At 43.0% G+C, this 18,497-nt stretch overlaps 1 long non-coding RNA gene across 1 annotated transcript; it reads left to right on the top strand.

The window, feature by feature from the left end:
- The first annotated feature begins 12,090 nt into the window (after positions 1–12,090).
- Positions 12,091–18,178, top strand: LOC143694771 (uncharacterized). The gene is made up of 3 exons (XR_013183468.1): positions 12,091–12,108; positions 12,837–13,014; positions 18,121–18,178. It is a non-coding gene; the product is annotated as an uncharacterized LOC143694771 (long non-coding RNA).
- The last annotated feature ends 319 nt before the right edge of the window (positions 18,179–18,497 follow it).

The following is an 18,497-nucleotide window of genomic DNA, read 5'->3' on the forward strand; positions in this document are numbered from 1 at the left end:
TTTTGGTGAAGGTCCTTATATTACAACTTTTCTTTAAAGGATGGGCTTTAGTCCAGTCAGAAATCTGATATAGCAGCTTAATTACAGAGAGTAAAAGAATAGATTTACTTCTTTTAAAAATCTAATTTCCATTTGTTTGAAAGTTTACATGTAACTCTTGAGAAATATTTATTAAAAACCACCCCTACAACATGCACGGAGCCAAACCAGGGCAATACCACTTGGGTGGACTGATTTTATGCTTTATATTCAGTTTTGAATTTATTCTTTCTCTTCTGGTTATTTCTCTACATGCAGGTTCCAGCATATGCCACAGCCACACAAAAGCTGCTCCTGATGGCCTCTGATCTGAAAACACTGCAGCAGGAAATCTCCTCTGGAGACTTTTTTGACAGAACGAGGTGAGAAAGCAGATCTCTTCTTCTGTGCTGGCCCCTGGCAGTCAATTTGTTACCCATGTTGTGCTTCAACTCTGAACTGGGTGATGTCTGAAAAGTCAGTGTTGATCCCTGACCTGGCAGTGTGAATATGGAGCAAAGTCCTGTGGAATCACTGGAATTGGAGGGAGTGGCATCTTGGGGAATAGGCTTTGGCAGTCACTCCACACTACATCTCCTGCTTGCACTGAACATTTTTTTCCAGGCTAGGGATTAATTTAACTCTGCATGGCTTTATGCTATCCAACTGCTGCAGTGCTGGTGGCTATGTGCTCTAATCATCCTGACTGGATCTCACTCTGGATGACTGCCACACTGCTGCCCCATGGGTTTGCTTCCAAAAGCAAAAAACAGTAGCAGAATAAATAGACATAAATAATGCAAATATTTGGAAAGATGTTATTTATGTTTATATAGGTGTTGCTTATAACTGCTACCTTTACAGAAATTGTGGAAAAAAAGGAGGTAATGGAATTAATAAGTAATTGTTGAGCTGTTTTGGTTTGTACACTCCCTTGATTTGATTTGTCCATACCCTTAATTTGATTTGTACATATTCTTCCACGTCTTCTCTCCAAACACTGCTTGCTTTCCTCAGCTATTTTTTTAAGGTTTAATGAATCTTTTGAAAACAGGTGAACCCCAGTGATCTGCAAACAGGGAGTTGAAATTTTCAGCAATTCAGTGAGCACAATTAACTCTTGTATGCCATAACCTCTTCCAGGGCTGCATTTGACCCAAACTTTTCTTTAGATACTCCAAATCTTCCATCTGGTACCTTGTATTCAGAAGGGACAGAGGACAGACTGAGTTTGGTTTTCTGTATTTAATGGGTTTGATTGGGATTGCACATCTCTGCTGCTTCATTCACTTAAATAAAAAGCAGCTCTCTGTATATCTCTGATTTCAGAATTTGGATGGAAATTGATAGTGGTATCACAAAAAGGAAAATACTATTAGGAGCTAACACTCAAGACAAATGACACAGCCTGGGTTTGAAAATGGAACTAATTTATTCACCCTCTCCCTCGGTGGGAAAGCAGAAATGAGTGGAAAGGATGAGGAGTGATAACAGTGATGGAAGCTGGGGCATCCTCCTGTGGGCAGGCACTGAGGCTGTTCTAAAAATGTGCACTCAGTTTTCTGACACATGGTCACCACCTTCTGAGAAAGGTCTGCATTTCTAACATTAGGCTTAAGGCTCAAGAAAAAAAAATGTAAAGAATTACATCTCTTCTGCCCACTCCTCACTTGTGTTTTGTATTCTGCTGCTTGCCTTTGGCTGTCAGCATCAGAATCACATTAGATGGATGGGGATCCCTATAAAATCCCTCACTCCAGCTCTCCAGCTGGAAAACAGCAAAACCTCAGTGCTGGAGGGTGCTCTGGGAGCACTTGCACAGGTGGGCTTGGTGCTGGTGTGAGCTCTGTGGCCACTTGAGCTCAGCTTGTGCCTGGAAATGCAATGAAAATGAACCCCTCTGTCCCTGGCAATGAGCTCATCTGCTGTGCTTGCATGCTCAAATTAACTTGGCAAGAAGATTTACCCTGGGGGCAGCAGGACCATGGCAGAGAGAGTGGCATTGCTGATTCCTTGCTACACACAGCACTTCCAGGGCACCTTCATCTGCTGAAGCCACTGTCAGACCAGCTGTTTTCCTCCCTGACTCCAGCCTGGAATTGCTCAGGCTTGCCTGATTTAAGCTGGTTTGGTGAGGTTTTTTGTTTCATGCCACCTTGTTGCTCCGTGACACCCACTGCTCTGGCTGACTGTCCCAGCCTGGCCAGCAGCTTTTCCAGTTTTGGCTCTCAGCAAGAGGGCAGGTAACTCTGAGAGCTCACAGTTTCTCCTGGCTCATCAGGGACCTGGGAACAGGCACTCACATAAAGCTTCCCCCTCAGGTTTCTGGTTCTTGGCTTTTGACCCTGATGCTGGAAGCTGTTGGCTGTGATTAGGAGGAGCCTGAAGTCAGACATGTGGCTGGTTTTTGGTAAGTTCACACCTTATCAAGTTCTTTTCTACTATATGATATATTTGTGATATTATCTCTAAAAAGTACATCTAGTTTAGTAGATTCACGAAAACAAGTGTGTTACTGTCTGTCAGCTTGTCCTTTCCCTTTATCATTCCTCCTGTTTATTAGGTTCCAGCAGACCACTCCTCTATTTCTTGGCTCCTTTTTTTTCCCACACTCTTCAAAATGAGAGGTGCTGAATGGATTTTGCCTTTTGTGCACAATAAATGTGTTTAAATAAGCAAAACTTCAGCAGAATGGGGAGGGACAGAGAAGCATAGATTATGTCAGATATGGAAACCTGAGCAATCTGCATCAGGAGGTCCTTGTAAGGCTCTGGGCAGGTCCTGTTTGTGCTGGGTGTGACTGCAGCAGCAGCAGCAGCAGCTCCTTTGTCCTTGGTTGTATGTTCTTCATAACGTGTCAGTCTGGCTCAGCAGTGCCCTCTGGGCCCTGATCTGCTTCAGGAAGGGTATGGGGCTTTTTAGGGTGAGGATCCTGCTATGACTGGATAAAATCTGGGAAACCAGTGAAGCTGCTACTGCAAACTGCAGCCAGGCCATGGTGACCCATGCAAGCTTTAAAACAAACTTTGGGTTAACCTCAGTCTTTGCAGTCATGTCCCCAGAAATCTGTGATTTAGCTTTTCCCAGGAACATTAAGAAGAGAAAGCTTCTTTCCTTAGAAGCAAAGGTGGCAGAATGGTGGAGCCTGTGTATGGTGGTTTCGGTAGGGAGATCCACCTTCCCTCAGTTCCACTGCTGGCATTGCTCCAGGTTAGTGGTGCAATTCTTTCCATCCTGTTCTTGTTTCTCTTCCATTTTGATGTCTTGCTGCATCTCTTTCCTGCTCCATTCAGCTTTGGGGGTTTTCATCTTGTTCCATGAATCCAGCAGCTGCTGGGATCCTCAGAACTCCTTCAATTTGAGTTGTAGCTTTTCCCATCTGTGCTGATGGGTTTCACTTTACCATTCCTCTACTTTGTGTGCTCAGTGTTTGTGCAGTGACTTGTCATTTTCTGTTTGTGCTGCTGTAACATCCAAAAACACCGTGAAGATCAAAGCCAAGTCAGGCCAGCCCTTACAAAAAGCCTAAGGAAATGAGAAAATGTGGTTTGTATCCCAAAGTGCTTTAATTCTTATGTCATGGTTTGGCTTTTTTAAGGACTTTCTGTGAGGCTAGCAGAATGTGAGAAGAAGTTGTCTAGTTTGACTGAAGAAAAGCTGACAGTCTCCCCACCTGTGGTTTGGGTCATGGCTGGAGTGAGCAGCCTCCTGCCTCTCTCCTCCTCTCCCAGTCAGCTTTAGCATTTTGGAGCAAGCAAGGAGAAAGTTTCCTGTGACCTCAGCACCACCTATAAATCCAGACACTGTTACCTAAGAGTAGAGACAACTCCTGCATATAATTCAGAGGATCAGTGCACTGCAGGACTCCTCAGTAGCACAAGCCACAGATGTTTGTCACTGCTATTCTTTTTTTCTATAATAGCTGTAGCATCTTGTTGAATGCATAGCACAGAAGAAGAGACCAGCATGGGTCTAAACTGCCTGGTTTTAGCTCAAAGTGGGCCTTTATTAAAATACTCAAACCCCATTTGCTATATTTAGAGACGATAGTACCCTTTGTAGATGTTTGCAGATTGCTAAATCAGGATACCAAGCAATTATGAAATGGAAGTGCTTTATGAATTTCATTTTCTGATATGAAAAGCACAAGGGAAATGTACCACTATTAATACTGTAGAGTCTTCAGGATAATTCTGTAGGAGAAAGTTGCTGTAAATATTCTAAGTGAGCTCTGCAGGAACAGACTGGTTGTGCAGCAGCCCACTTGCCCCATCAGGACCCAGATCACTGAGAGCTCTGTGGCCCTCTGTGAAAAATCTCATTTGTAAAAGGATCTCTGAGTTGTTCCTCCCCATGCTCTTTTCATCATTGCACAGCTGCCTTCCCAGCAGGGCACCATTTCCTTCTTGGCCTCATCTCTCTCATTCAGTACCCACCTGGAAGGAGCCAGACAGGGTTTCTACAGACAAACACCAGACTTGTTTCAAAGCAGGATCTCCTTTGTGCCTTTGTAGACAGGGCCTCAAAAAGACAAATAAATAATAATTTTTAAAAATTAAAAATAGTTGCTTAAAGACCTTCCCATTGCTACGGGTCTAGTGTGTTATTGAGATATTTTATGAAAAATCCTTTTGTTAGGATTTCTTCTTCTGGGAAGCTTCAGCTTCTTCTTGTTTTGCTGCTTTGGAATGTGATTTGGAGAATTTACCTAGCATGTGAACTGTTTTAATTTAATGACTAATCACAGCTAGCTGTGTCAAACTTTCTGAGTCTGTTACGGGTTTTTATTATCATTTTTGTTTTAGCCTTCTGATGTATTCTTTCTCTTTCTTTAGTATGGTTTTAGTATAGCATTTTTAATATAATATCATAATATAATAAATCAGCCCTCTAAAAACTTGGAGTCAGATTCTCATCTCTCACCTCATCCTGGGGACCCAACACCACAACACTAGTGCTCAGATTCCAAGATGTTGCCAAAGGCAGTTGAAGCTGTAACATTTTTCTCACCTATTTTGTTTCCTTCCCTCAAGGTTTACATTTTCATTTGCTTTCATGAAGCAAATAAATGCCATGCAAGGGAAATGCTTAATAAACAGCCTCTGGTAAAGAGTATGGCATAACTGGCATAACTCCTTTGCTTTTTAGAAGCATGAAGATTGCATCACTGAATATTGTGCCTGTCAGTAAATTAAATAAAAAACCCAAACCAAGTCCAGGAAATTAAATTCATCATAAAGATAATGGAAAATTCTGATTTTCCTTGCTGCTGTTGTCATGCACACTTTAATTGTTTCCTTCAACAGTCAACACCTTGTAAAGAAAATAAACATCCTCTTCTCTTAAGCCAGTGCTCAGTTTCCTAGGGATGTGTGGTGGTCTGTTCCAGTGGCAGCCTAGAGACAGAGTCAGTTCATGCCTGAGCTGTGGGGTTCAGGGGATCTCTGCCCCCACAGGTGCCCTTGGCCTGTTCTGCTGTGCTGCAGGTGTCCATGACCCTGCTGAAGCACAGGGAGGGACCCTGGGCCATAACCCCCCTGAACTGGAGTATTCAGTATCCAGATTTGGCTCTCAGCAAGAGGGCAGGGAACTCTGAGAGCTCTCAGTTTCTCCTGGCTCATCAGGGACATGGGAACAACTTCTCCCAGCTCACACCTGGGAACAGGCACTCACATAAAGCTTCCCCCTCAGGTTTCTGGTTCTTGGCTTTTGACCCTGATGCTGGAAGCTGTTGGCTGTGATTAGGAGGAGCCTGAAGTCAGACACATGGCTGACTTTACAGCCACAGTGCTGTCCTGGGGCTTCTGCTGCTCACAGTGACCCCAAGATGCCTTAGAAAGTCTCTGTTCCCAGCCCAGTGGTGGAAGGAGGAGTCAGAGCTCTTCAGCTCTCATTCTCAAGGTTGTTTATTGTTTCTTAGCTATAAAATTCTTTCTCTGGTCTGCTGAGGTCTGTTCAGCAGGACAGACAGAGGCACTCTGCGGGTCCTTGGGGTGGTGTTATCTTTTTATACTAAAAAACACGTGTACATTTTTTACCATAACTTCCCAATACCCATCACCTGTGTTAGACAGTGAGCTTCTACTCTAAACCAGTCCAAAAGTGCCACATCACAGCAGAAGATGGAGGCCAAGAAGAAGAAGAAGGAGAAAGGCTGGACATGCCCAGATTCCTCCATCTTGCCTCCTGAACCCCCATTCTAAAAACCCTAAAAAATCTATTTTTCCACCCATGACAAACTAATTATTATTCTACTTAGACTCTCATGGCTTGCAGATCCTCATCTAAGGTTGGTAACTTGCTCCATGGGTCATAATCCAAGTCTCAGGTGTCTTGGGGTCTCTGAGCCCCCTGGCAGGGGTCCTGGCAATCCAGGACAGCCAGAGGGATGTCCTGAATTCCTGCAGTGCTGCATTATGTTCATCTTTGCTGAGCAGGGGTGAACACAGCTGGAATGTCTGCAGGGGAGGAGGGAGTGGCTGTGCACCTCAGTGCTGGGGATGCCAGGCTTTGGTGGAACAGAGCAGGGAGCTAAGAACAGATTGCTTTGCCCACTTCATGGATTAATCAGTTTGATTATTTTACTCTCTCCAGTTTTGCAAATCAGACATAATCAGGTTCCCTTAATAGCATGATAGGTCTGTGTGTTCAATTATACAGGGCAACATTATTCATAGATCTTTCTAATTTCCCCATATAGACTAATCTTATTAATATTTATCTTCTAATATATTTACAAATTCAGAGAGGGTAATCTCTGTCTAAATGAAGCTACTGCTCATGCAGAGTTCTCTTCTTTAAAGGAGTCATGGTAGAATTTGATATTATAAAAAGCTTAAAGCAGAAAAAATGTAATTAACCATGAAGTATCATTAACAATGATGGTGTCCAAAATGTTTGTGTGGCTGATTTTTAAGGTCCCTTCCAGCCCAAACCATTCTCTGTTGTCAAAACAAAAGGCAGGAGGGGTAACAACATACAGCAGGTGAAACCTCAAGTTCAGAAACCCAACCACTTTAGTTCTTGACCTCAGTGTTTATGTTTGGCTACAGAAACTGCCTTGTTAAATGGTCAGGAAGCAAAGCTTGCATCCCCTGCCCAGGTTCCAAAGGATCCTGTGTCTGCCTCTTTCCATCTCTTTGTTTTAATCAATGTAGGATGAGGAGTGGGGGACAAAAGCAAGCAGGCATTTTGAAAAATGCAGGTTATGACCTAAGCATGACTGCAGCTTCTTCCAGTTCTGGGCACTGGGTTTGGCTCCTGAGGCATGAGGAGCTGTGTCTGGGGAGCTGATCTGGAATACATTCACTGTGTACTAGCTGGAAATGTCTAAGTGGGTATTTAAGGGACTTTGGACTCTTCAGTCCCTGCCAATGACAACAAGGGTTGTGTGAAGCATTTAGGCACTCACAAACCTGGCCCTGCTCAGTAAAGCACTTCAGGGTACTTTTAAGGCCCTTGATTTCTGCTCTTGGTTTTATCAGCAGGAGGCTTTTCAAAGGCAAGAGGCTGCCCTTATCTCACAAACAGGCTAAGCTGCCTTATGGCAAAATAGTGCTCAAAAACTCTTCATTCCTCAAAATGTTAATGTTGTTCTCCCTCCCCTGCTGCAGTGCTCAGTGCAGGGGAGGGAGAAAAAACAATTCCTTTCTTACCTGTGCATTTGAGAAATGGTGTTCCTAATGATGTCATTCTGCTCTTCATTCCCTCAAACAGTCACTGAAAATGCTCTGGATTTTCCTCAGAATGCTGCATTGGCAGGTTGATACATCCCTGCCAGTCATTGCTTCTCTAAGTGCCCATGTTCCTGCATCAGCTTGTTCAGGGCAGCTTTTTCCAATACAGCAAAGAAAATCAAACAGGTGTGAAAGCAGGAAGAAAGGGTTACATTGCTTGATAATATTTTGTACAGAAAGACACCACATTGAGACTGGAAAAATCACTGGGTTTCTTGCAGCTAGGCAGAAACTTTTCTGCTTCTCTCCCCCTTTTCCTGTGAACAGCCAGGCAGATTTTGGGGTGCAGGTGAAGGATGCCATGTGCAGCTTTTCCTGCTGACTGCCTTAGATTTAGGATATGCCACCGATTTTTGATATTCAGGCATCATTAGAGCCATCTTTTCTGATGTTCTTTATAGCCCTGGCTCAAGGGTTTTATCTGGTAATGCTGAACTAAATTATCTCTAAAAGTACCCATTTGTGAGGTGGAAACCAGAAAGCAAGAACATCCCTCAGTGTGCAGGGCAGGTGTCTGCCCTCAGAGTGTAAAAGGGGCACCTCAAGTCATTCCACTTGGCTTTGGAGCTTATCATGGCTTGTTCTGCCAGGTTAAAGCAGCTGAGCAGGGAGGGATAACAACAAAGATTAGGGATGTGGAAAAACTTTTTGATGAAAGAGCAAAAGGATTGATGCTGTTCACTATGGAGAAGCAACAAATAAGAGCAGATCTGAAAATGTCTCTTGCCATTTGTTACTGTGAAGCCCAGAGGGGCCCCTTGCCTTTGCTCCTTCCCCCATGGTATCAGGAAGTAAAGATATTAATTTAAAATGAGACACTTAACACCTGTTTAAAAATAAATTGTTTATTCTTTCCATATTTTGGCCATATTTTAGCTGTTTCGAGTCTTCATGGAGACTAAGATATTAGTATGATTTTTCTTTTTATAGGTGTTTTTTTTAAAGACTCCTTATTTATAGGCAGAATATCCCATTATATATCAAGTGTGCCAAAACTAGAAATTAATCAAAGCCAAAAATGCTCACAATATTTGACAGAATCTTAGTGTTTCAATGCCATGGTTTGTAAGCAACATTCCTGTACTATCAGAGGTTTTCTTCACATAGTATAAAACTATATCTCTATGATCAGAGATCAGAGGGATCAAATGCACTTCATGGAAACACCATCTCTGAAAAAAAATATATTTTATACATTATATATACTTATATACATATTTTTATATATATACAATATATATATACAGTTTATATATTATTATATTAATATATAATATAATATTATATATTAATATATTATATATATTATATATTATCATGAACTGGATATAACATCCTACAATATCCCAACAGATGTCACTTCAGCCTGGAGAAAAGTGCAAATTGAGGCCATTTTCTCTCATCCTGTTATTTTGGTAATATACAAGTTATAATTGTGAAATTGAGTCTAAGCAATCTATGATATAGTTTGGTTTAACAGGTTGCATAAAAATATCTACAAAATGAAAAGCATTTGGACAAATATTTTTCACAAATGATATTAAGTAGGCAGAAAAGTGCTAGAATTGCAGTGGTTTGTTTTCATACATTTTGGTTTTGTGAATCTGCTAAAGAGGAAGCATCCTATTTTTTTAATTGCATAATTATACTGAAAAAAACACCAAAAAATCATAAGGCTGGCATATATTAAAAAAATATCCTGTTCATTTCCTCATAAAATATCTCTGGGCAGTGTTTTATGTATATTTTAATACCATTGATAAGCTCCTGGTTTGTCTCTTGGATTAATTTGTAGCAAAATTTTATAGACATTGGCATCTTTCAGTTCCAAAGGCAGCTGATATTTTGAAGGATGTTCCCATGGGAATGAGGCTGGTGTTTTAATCTGCCCAGTTGCAGTTATTTTCACTTTTAATAACCTGCTACCTTGGAGCCTTGACAACATTTAAACTGAGAGTTCCATGCCCAATGTTGATGATTAATTCTTGGTTCAGGTAAGCACACAATGAAACTAAAATATCACTTGTGGTTTAAGATACACAAGACATAATAAATTAATTAAGTGAACATCAGTCTCCTTTTCCTGTTGGAAGATATTGGTGAGAATATTGCCAATTTTTGATTTTATGTAGTGATTTTTTTACCTGCTTATGGGATGAATACAAATATGGGACATTCACAGATGTTTGTCATTGCTTCAGTAATTTCCTTCTGGGATAACTGAGAGCAATTTCTGCACCCAAAATCTGTTTCAAATGTGGAATTTCTTCTAAAAGTTCTAGAGCAGTTGTCATTCAGGAGAAGAAAAGAGAGAACATGAGACAGAAGTCAGTAAAAATAGAACAGAGTTGTTCAGGTGGAAGGGACCTGCAATGAGTCCCCAGTCCAACTGGGGGAAAATAAAATAAAAGCCAAGTTCTAAGCCCCATCCAGGTATTCACAGAAAAATGGGGGCTGTGTAACTTGGGCAGTGATTTTTGCTTACACTTGTGTAAGTGCTGACAGTGCTGCTTGGTTACACTTCTCCTTTTCTGTGCTTACTGGGACAGAATTTTATGCTCTGTATGATGAAAATGTGTGCATATACACAGAATGTTGGCATTATTATGAAATTTTAAGGTACTATAACCAATATTTTGCTGACAAAATTTAGAATTTGATCCATCATTTGACTGCTTGATTTATTTATTCAATTCTCATTTTGAGCAAGCTAAATATTTTCATTTCTGGGAAGAAAATTGCCAGTCCTTCTAAGTGCTATAAATGCAATCCAGAGGTTTTTTCCTAATCCTTGTGATGCCCCATTGCTGTGAGGTTTCACATGGGCCAGGGCACTTGGGGCTGCCCTGGATCCCTTCTCTAATCCTGTCAGAGAGGCCAAGCAGAGAGTCCAGCACGTGTTGCTTTGTGCCTGTTTAATGTCACCACCAAAATCAAGGAGAGAGTTGGTGATTAATGGAGCATCTGAAAGAAGGATAGAGCAGAGTTTCCATTTAACCTGTCCAGCTTTAATCAGGTTATTTCTGTTTGTAGAAGGGAAACTGGGGAGAGGAATCCTGAAGCTTGTCTGCAGTCACTCTTTGGACAAAGCACATAAACCCTGCCCACTGGATTGAGTTTAGGATCCTTGAGTGCAGGAGTGTGTTTGGGATTCTTTCATGCTTGAAGGGCTTGGAAGGCTCTGATGGCAGAGCAATGTGTCCTTCAGTAATACACATCAGTTTTCAAAGGTTTTTTTGAGGCTGTTGGTTGAAGGATTTTCTCATGGCCCTGCAAAACTGCAGCCTCTGTCAGGAAAATAGATTTCTCCATGATGGACTCTTTTATCAGATAAATATGAGAGTGTTTTGGCCTGGGTCTTTTAAAACATAATTCCAATCTTTCACTTCTGAGTCTGCAAAAGCCACAGACATTTCCTGTAATATCAATTTAGCAGTTTTTGTCCATCAGTGCTTTGTTACCAATGCTGAGCTCTCTGCAAAACCCCTCTCTCCTAATGCAGGGTGGTTCCTACCTGGATCTGAGCTCCAGGGGTCCTGGAAAGAGGAGAACTGAGCCATCCACTCGTGTGGAGCTGCAGTTCTGCCTCAGTGGGCCTAAGGGAAGGGGGATGGAGAAATGGAGCCATCCTTTGAAGGGAAAATGTCTGAAAGAAGCATTTTTCATAAGGAAACTGCAAACAGCTGCTCATCACAGCAGGTTAAAAACCCCTAAATGGGATGAAAGTTCTGTGTTTTACTGAGCTCTGCTGTCCTGGTTTAGAGACAAATTTTAGGAGAAAAACACTCTGGAATGAGTGCTTTCTCTAAGGAGAAGGGCTTCAGCGGTCCCTTTTGCCAATGAGAAGTGAATACCAGTGGGTGAAAGTGAAAAAATCCTGTTTATTAACGAAGCAAAAGGCACAGAAAAAAAAAAAAAAAGAAGAAATGCTAGATATTGAAATTTGGGAACTTTACCCCCCCAGCCCCACCTGGCTGCTCAGCCACGGAGGCAAAAATGGCACTGAATTTTTGTCTCAGGGAAGGGAAAAGTTCACACAGCAGCTCAGGCAAAACAGATGGGAACCTGCTGAACTTGTGGTATCAGTCTCCTCCTCACAGCAGATGAAACTGGTGGATTCTGGTGCCCTTTCCTGGTTAGTTCAGCTTGTTTTGTTGTTTGTTTTTTTTTTTCCCCCAAGGTCTCAGGCTTGAAGCAGCCCCCTGCAGGCTCCCGGTCCACAGTCCTGGTGGGTCTGATCTCTGAGTGAAACCCAAGCTGAAACTGTTCCAGAAAAAAACCAAAATGCTGCTGAAAGGATTCCTGGTACAGCCTCCAAGCCAGGGGAAAGAAAAAAGAAAACTTCTTGCTTAAGGTGGAAAAAAACTAATTACAGAAAACAACAAAGTTACATTCAATCCCCACGCCCAGGGTGAGTCAGGATAAATCCTGCCCCTACTCCAGACCTAGCTCAAAGCTCCAGTGGCCATTTCTGGGCATAAAGGAGATGATTAGGGAATGGAGTTACCATCATAAAAACACCCCAAGGCAGTATTGAATCCCAAAGCTGGACCACAGTGCTGTACTGAAGATGCAGCTTGGTGGGACATAGACTGAAGTCCCATTGATTTGTAGATTGAATCAGGCAATCCCAGAATGGTTTGGGTTCAAGGGCCTTAAAGCCCACTCATCAGAAGGCAGGGACACCTTCCACTGTCCCAGGCTGCTCCAGCCTGGCCTTGGGCACTGCCAGGGATCCAGGGGCAGCCCCAGCTGCTCTGGGCACCCTGTGCCAGGGCCTGCCCACCCTGCCAGGGAACAATTCCTCATTCCCAATGTCCCATCCAGCCCTGCCCTCTGGCAGTCTGAAGCCATTCCCTGTGTCCTGTCCCTCCATCCCTTGTCCCCATTCCCTCTCCAGCTCTCCTGGAGCCCCTTTCAGCACTGGAGGTGACTTTAAGGTCTCCCTGGACTCTTCTCCTCTCCAGGCTGAAAAAACCCTGCCCTCCCAGAACTCTAGTGAGGGTCCTGTTAGGCTCATGTCTGTAAAATTAAATATCTGAACACCTGAGGAACTCCTGTCCCAACTCTTTGCTTTCACAGAACCTTTCTCTGTGTAAAAGAGGAGGAAAGGCCATGGCAGGGGATCCTGTGGCTGGGTCCTGCCTGCAGGAGTCGGGGATGAGTGCCCAGTGAGCAGCCCTGATGCTGGGAGCACACACCCAATGGTTGAGGAAAATGACTGGTAGATATTGTCCCTTCTGTAAAGGATCATTAATATGTAAGTGATTTTTTATGCATTATTTACATTCCTGAGGCAAGATGAAAAAACCACAATGTATTTTGTACCTACCTAGTTGGCTTCATGTCCCCACAGCTAAAACCAGCACTGTTAGCTCTTAAATCTCTTCAAAAGAAACTTTTCTTTGCTGCTGATTCTTTCTTTGTAACTTTCCCAGTCTTTTCACTTCTTCAAGGCTGAACTGTTTTGGCCCCAGATCCCCTATTTTTGCTGATGTTAATAGGTAATTACCTGTTCCACTTCATCACTTACATCAGGCACAGGTAAAACTTGGAGGGTTTGCCCTTTTAAAATTTTTTCTTTGTCCCCCTTTCTTTTGAGCTGTAGCTAAGACTTAGATTTGCATTAACAGCAGGTATTTGAGACCATCCTTTATTACCAGCCAGTTAAATGTAATTGTTGCATCCTCCTGCTCTGCCACCTCTTTGTTCCTGTTAAGAAAACCCTGCCTTCCCAAACGTGTCAGACTTGTCCTTGGCAAGGGAAGGATTGTGCCATCTGGGAGCAGAGCAGTGCTACAAGCCAGAACTGGAGGAGTAAAATAGCTAATAAAAAAGAAATTCAAGTCGAAATGGGGAAATTACTCTAAAGGTTTCCTTTGAAAGTGTGCTGAGTGGCTGATAGAAAAATGGCATTTCTGTAGTGCTGAGCTGAACCTGGGAGTGAGGGATCACCGAGCCTCTGCAGTGAGGAATGGTTATTAGGAGGGGAATTAAGGAATGTCTGTTATTCACAGGCTGGGAGATGTGATGAAGATATCACCTGTGTTTAAATCAATCTTCTGCTGCAATTTACCTCAATTCTTCCAGCTTGAGCAGCAGTTGCCTCAAGAGGCTGTTCAGGAGGATAATGGAGATGAGAGACAAGGGTGGATGGAGGAAGTTGCAATTAGGCAGGAACAGCAGAGGCTGTGAGGGTACAAAAAGCTGGGAGTGTCTGAAGCTGCTTAGAGCTGATGGCCTGGAGCAAATGATAATCAGAGTTGTTCTTGGCTGGGGACAAGGTGGTGGAAGGTCAGTGGGATCAGAGGTGGCAGGGAGGCACTGAGCCCTTTACAGCACTGACAGAGCTGTGGGCTGGAAAAGGGGACATCTGAGGAGCCCTGGGGATGGAACCCACCAACCTCGCTGGCTCCTGAAGCCTTTGAGAAGGGAGATTGAAGGGGCACAGCAAAACCTTGTGAATGTTTTTCTTTTATTTCCTGCTGGAATTGGTTTTATGTGGAATTTTAGCCTGAGTGCAATGATCTATTAAAGCAAAACAGAAAGAAAGGAAATGTAGAAAAATGTAGGGTTTACTACTTTGTTTTTTTTCCTTTCTCTTTTCTTTTGGGGTTAAACTACTTGCAAAAGAGACAAATAATCTGGGAGCTGCCAGTTTAGCTCTGTTCTCATTATCCTGGCAGAAGCACAGAAAGAATGCTAAATCAGGCAGTGTCTATATTCTTCCAAGGTAGAACTCTTATTAAATGAGAGGTAGAGCATTTTAGCAACAAAGTAATTTCTTGAACATGATTAATAATTGGAATTTCTGTCCTAAGAGATTACAGCTGGAAGGCAGCACCTGGATGGGCTGCCCAGACACCTGGTGAGATGCAGCAGGGAGCACTGGGACATTGTCACTCTGTCCTGTGCTGTGCCAGCTCCCTGACAGGGGTGCATGGGTTTTCCTGCCCATCTCATCAGACCCTGGGCTAAGGAGATTCCTGCCAGAAGAAATCACACAAAACTTAAGGCCCTTAAAATCAATCCCTATACAAAGAGCAGCTCAAGATATAAAAAGTGAAAAATCTTTACCAGTCTCTGTTTTATTAGGTGCCTGCTCCAATTGATAGTGAGAACATTTCTGTGCAGCAGTGTTAGGGTTGTCTGCTTGTGTGCTAATATATGTAAAAAGCAAGGTGGTACTTTGGATATTGAGACACTGTGCTGTTTTACATGGTATCTTGGAGGAGCTTCAGCTGTGTTTTTCCAGACTTATTTATTTGCCTTAACAGTTTCTATAAAAAGAATGTTTTGCAATGAACAGAGGAAACTCTACCCAGCAGTCCCAATACAATTCAGGCAAATGACAGGAGGCAGAGCTTTCTTCTATGAAGATGTTATGAGTGCCTATATTTCTTTTTTTCTTATCTCTGGCATCCACTTTACATTAGCTTTGGAGAGTGATTTTATCTTTAAATATGAATCAGACAATGTTGCCAAGACAACCTCTCCTCAAGCTTTTCATTTCACCCCCATTGTGTGCTGAACCTCTCCTCAGTCTCCCAGAGCAACTGGTCACTTATTTGTCAAGTGGGGCTTGATTTGATGCAGCAGAGCATTCCAAGGGCAGGGTTTTCTTGGCTCCTTTGCAGGTCACTCCAGCCAGTGTTCCTCACTCTGTCTCCAGAGCTGGAGGAGACCAACCCCCCTGGCAGCTGGATTCCAGCACAGGAGATGAAATGTTTGCATGAGGTGCTTGCTTGCTGTTGATTGCTGTGGTGGATTCCTGCTTTCCCAGCCAAGGCACAGATGTCCATGTGGGAATGCAGAGGCAGTGGCAGCCCCCTCCTCCCCAGGCTGTAGCCCAGGGTTTCTGCTGGGTTATTGATTGTCAGTGCAGCAGTGCCGTGTTTTAGGCTAGCAGGGCTGTGCTCACTTTTGCATTCCTCACAAATATCTCATTGCTTTTGTTGAAGCAGGATGATTTCTGTGCCTTGGCAGGTGCTCAGCTGGTCTGTGGGTCCTGGCTGTCCTGCTGCTGGCAGGGTGGGGAGGAGGATGTGGGGGTCAGTTACCTGTCATTGCTCCCTACCATGAGAACTTGGGATGGATCACAGAATATCCTGAGCCAGAAGGGACCCCCTGGGATCATCCAGTCCAATTCCTGGCCCCAGCAATCCCACTCTGCATCCCTGAGAACGTTGTCCAAATGCCTCTGGAGCTCTGGCAACCATTCCCTGGGGAGCCTGTTCAGTGCCCAGCACCCTCTGGGGGAAGAACTTTTCCCAGATTCCCAACCTAAAACTTCCCAGGAAAGGCAGTGAGTTACTCAGCTGTAGATTACTGAGCTTTGCTTCAGTGTAACAGAGTGGGAGATGACACAGGCTCTAAAAAGCTGAAATTAAATATAACTCTGTCTTGTCAAAGGGGGAGTGACCAACTCAAATCAGATTTGAATAAATATAGGTTCAGTTTGTCATATGGTAATATTAAATTCCCTTTGCATTTCTTATAACCTCAGTGTATTTTATGCCCCTTTTGCTCCTGCTTCTCATGTCTTTGCCAGCAGACCCTCTTTTCCCAGACACCTCTCTGTGCTGTCACTCTTTCAGCTGTATTAAATAGTGGTTGTATTGTTCTGTCTTAAAATTGCAAAGGAAGCTCTGGCAAAGTGATGTTTTAATTAAATATAACAGTGGAGATGGCTCTGCCTCTGTTAATAAAAAATGAAAGAGTTTGCTGGAAAGGTTTCTTTGCTCCTTTACTGCCACAATAAATTTATTACCTCAGAGAACATAGCTGTGTTGGTGACAAGGGGATGGCCAGTGACAGCCAAGGCTGTGACAAAACAGCAAGGGGTGCCTCAGCTTTGGTGGGGACACATCCTGGGCACAGTCCACAGGGGTGAGGGCTCTGCAGGGATCTAAGAGATGCCCTGATGCCTCCTCCTGCTTGGGCTTTCAGGAGCTGGAGTCTCAGATTGTTTACCAAGAAGCAGCTGAAAGATGGACGAGACAGGAATTCATCATCCTGCCGGAGATGAGAGTTTATCCAGTGACAGGCTTATATGATCACTGGTGTCCTGAACAGTTTGTGTTTTTCACAGAGAGAAAAACTATTTCCCCTTGAAGGATTTATATATTTTTTGTCAAATATTTCCGAAGTTTCAATTATTTTTTTAGCTATTGCATCCATTCCTTCCAGCAGAGAGACACAGAGGTCAAAGTCTCTGCTGCATCTGTCTCCTAAAAGTCCTTCCCATTTCTGAAAGGCTGGCTGCAGCTGAGGGACTGCTTTTCCAGTTTGCAAGTTTAATGTGGCTTTTCTGTTACATTTATGAGTGTGGAATGTGTTGGTATTTAATATGATCTGTACTGAATCCACAGCAGAAGTATAAATATTTATTGCTGATTTTTTTCTTTGCAGCTGATGAAGATTTTGCACATGGGCTCTGCATCTCAGGGGTTTTTTTGTGTGTGTTTGAAGGAGGGTTGTGGAAAATGCATCAAAGTTTACTGAATAAAGAAAGTGCAGATGATATTGTGGGCTGCAATGTAGTACAGTGAAGGGATTATTCTAAATGCAATACATTAAAAGTTATTTCATCCAGGACATAAACGACATTTCAGATTTTGAAAAGAATAATTATCTGAGCTGGCACATGAAAGAGCTCTTTATCTATTGGAGCTTTGTGTGAGTGTGTGTGTTTTAACCTGGTAAAGATAACTAAGGGATTTATTTGGTGTGTGAATAAAATGGAGTGAGTGATAACCTTGGTCTGTCACACACAGCCACCAGGGTCTGTCCCAGGGGTGCTCTGCCCATACTTTTCCTGACATGCCAAGTTCAGCTCTTGCATTTCTGTGTTTCTTTGATTTGAGGCATCTTTGTGATTTGCAAAATAGAGCCTAAACAGCCCCCCCGAGGCTGCTGCTGTTGGAGCCCCCTCCAGGAGGGAGGCAGTGCTGTGGGCTCCCTGTCACATTGTCCTGCTGTGGCTGCACGGGGGTGGCACAGGGCAGGGAATGCACAGCTGTGGAGCTGGGCTGTGGCTGAGCATGGAATTGTCCAGTGTGGGTTTAAAATGCACTGTAATTGCTGGCTTGGGTCACACCTGAGGTGCTGACAGCTCTGGACATGGCCTGGCTGCTCTGTCCAAGCTTTGTCTGTCTGTACAAACCCCCTTCCATACCCAGGGTAAGGGAATTTTCTCCCCTTTCCTTGACAGCTACAGAGCTCAGAGACTGACAAACACAGATCAGCTCCCCCTTGGAGAATATGAGAACAAAACCTGCTCTGTGGGGAACTCGATTTTGCTGAGCTCTAAAGTCTTTACCTGCTCTCTCACTTTCTCTCCTGCACTTGTATTTTTTTCTTTTAGTAGAAAAGTGGATTTGGAAACTCTTGGAAATGCAAACACATGGAAACCAATTGTCTTGGTAAGCTATTACTAGAAAGGGTTTAAACAATTCATTTTTTTCATATACAATAGAACTATTAAGTTCTTACCAAGAACTGCTATTAAGAATATTAACCTTTCAGTGAATTGATTTAAAGGAGAAGAGAAAAACATAACTAACTTGCATATCTTTTGACAGGCAATATAAAATATTTTGTTACACTATTTTAAGAGTAAATACATTTAAAAAAAATTAATGGCTATCTAAATCATAGAATCTGAAGGTTTGGATCTGGGGATGTGAAAGAACTGAAGCTGTGTCTGAAACAGACAGAAGGTGTAAGAAAAACATAAGTTTA

Source organism: Agelaius phoeniceus, chromosome 9 (assembly GCF_051311805.1).
Source record: "Agelaius phoeniceus isolate bAgePho1 chromosome 9, bAgePho1.hap1, whole genome shotgun sequence".
Classification (NCBI taxonomy): Eukaryota; Metazoa; Chordata; class Aves; order Passeriformes; family Icteridae; genus Agelaius; species Agelaius phoeniceus.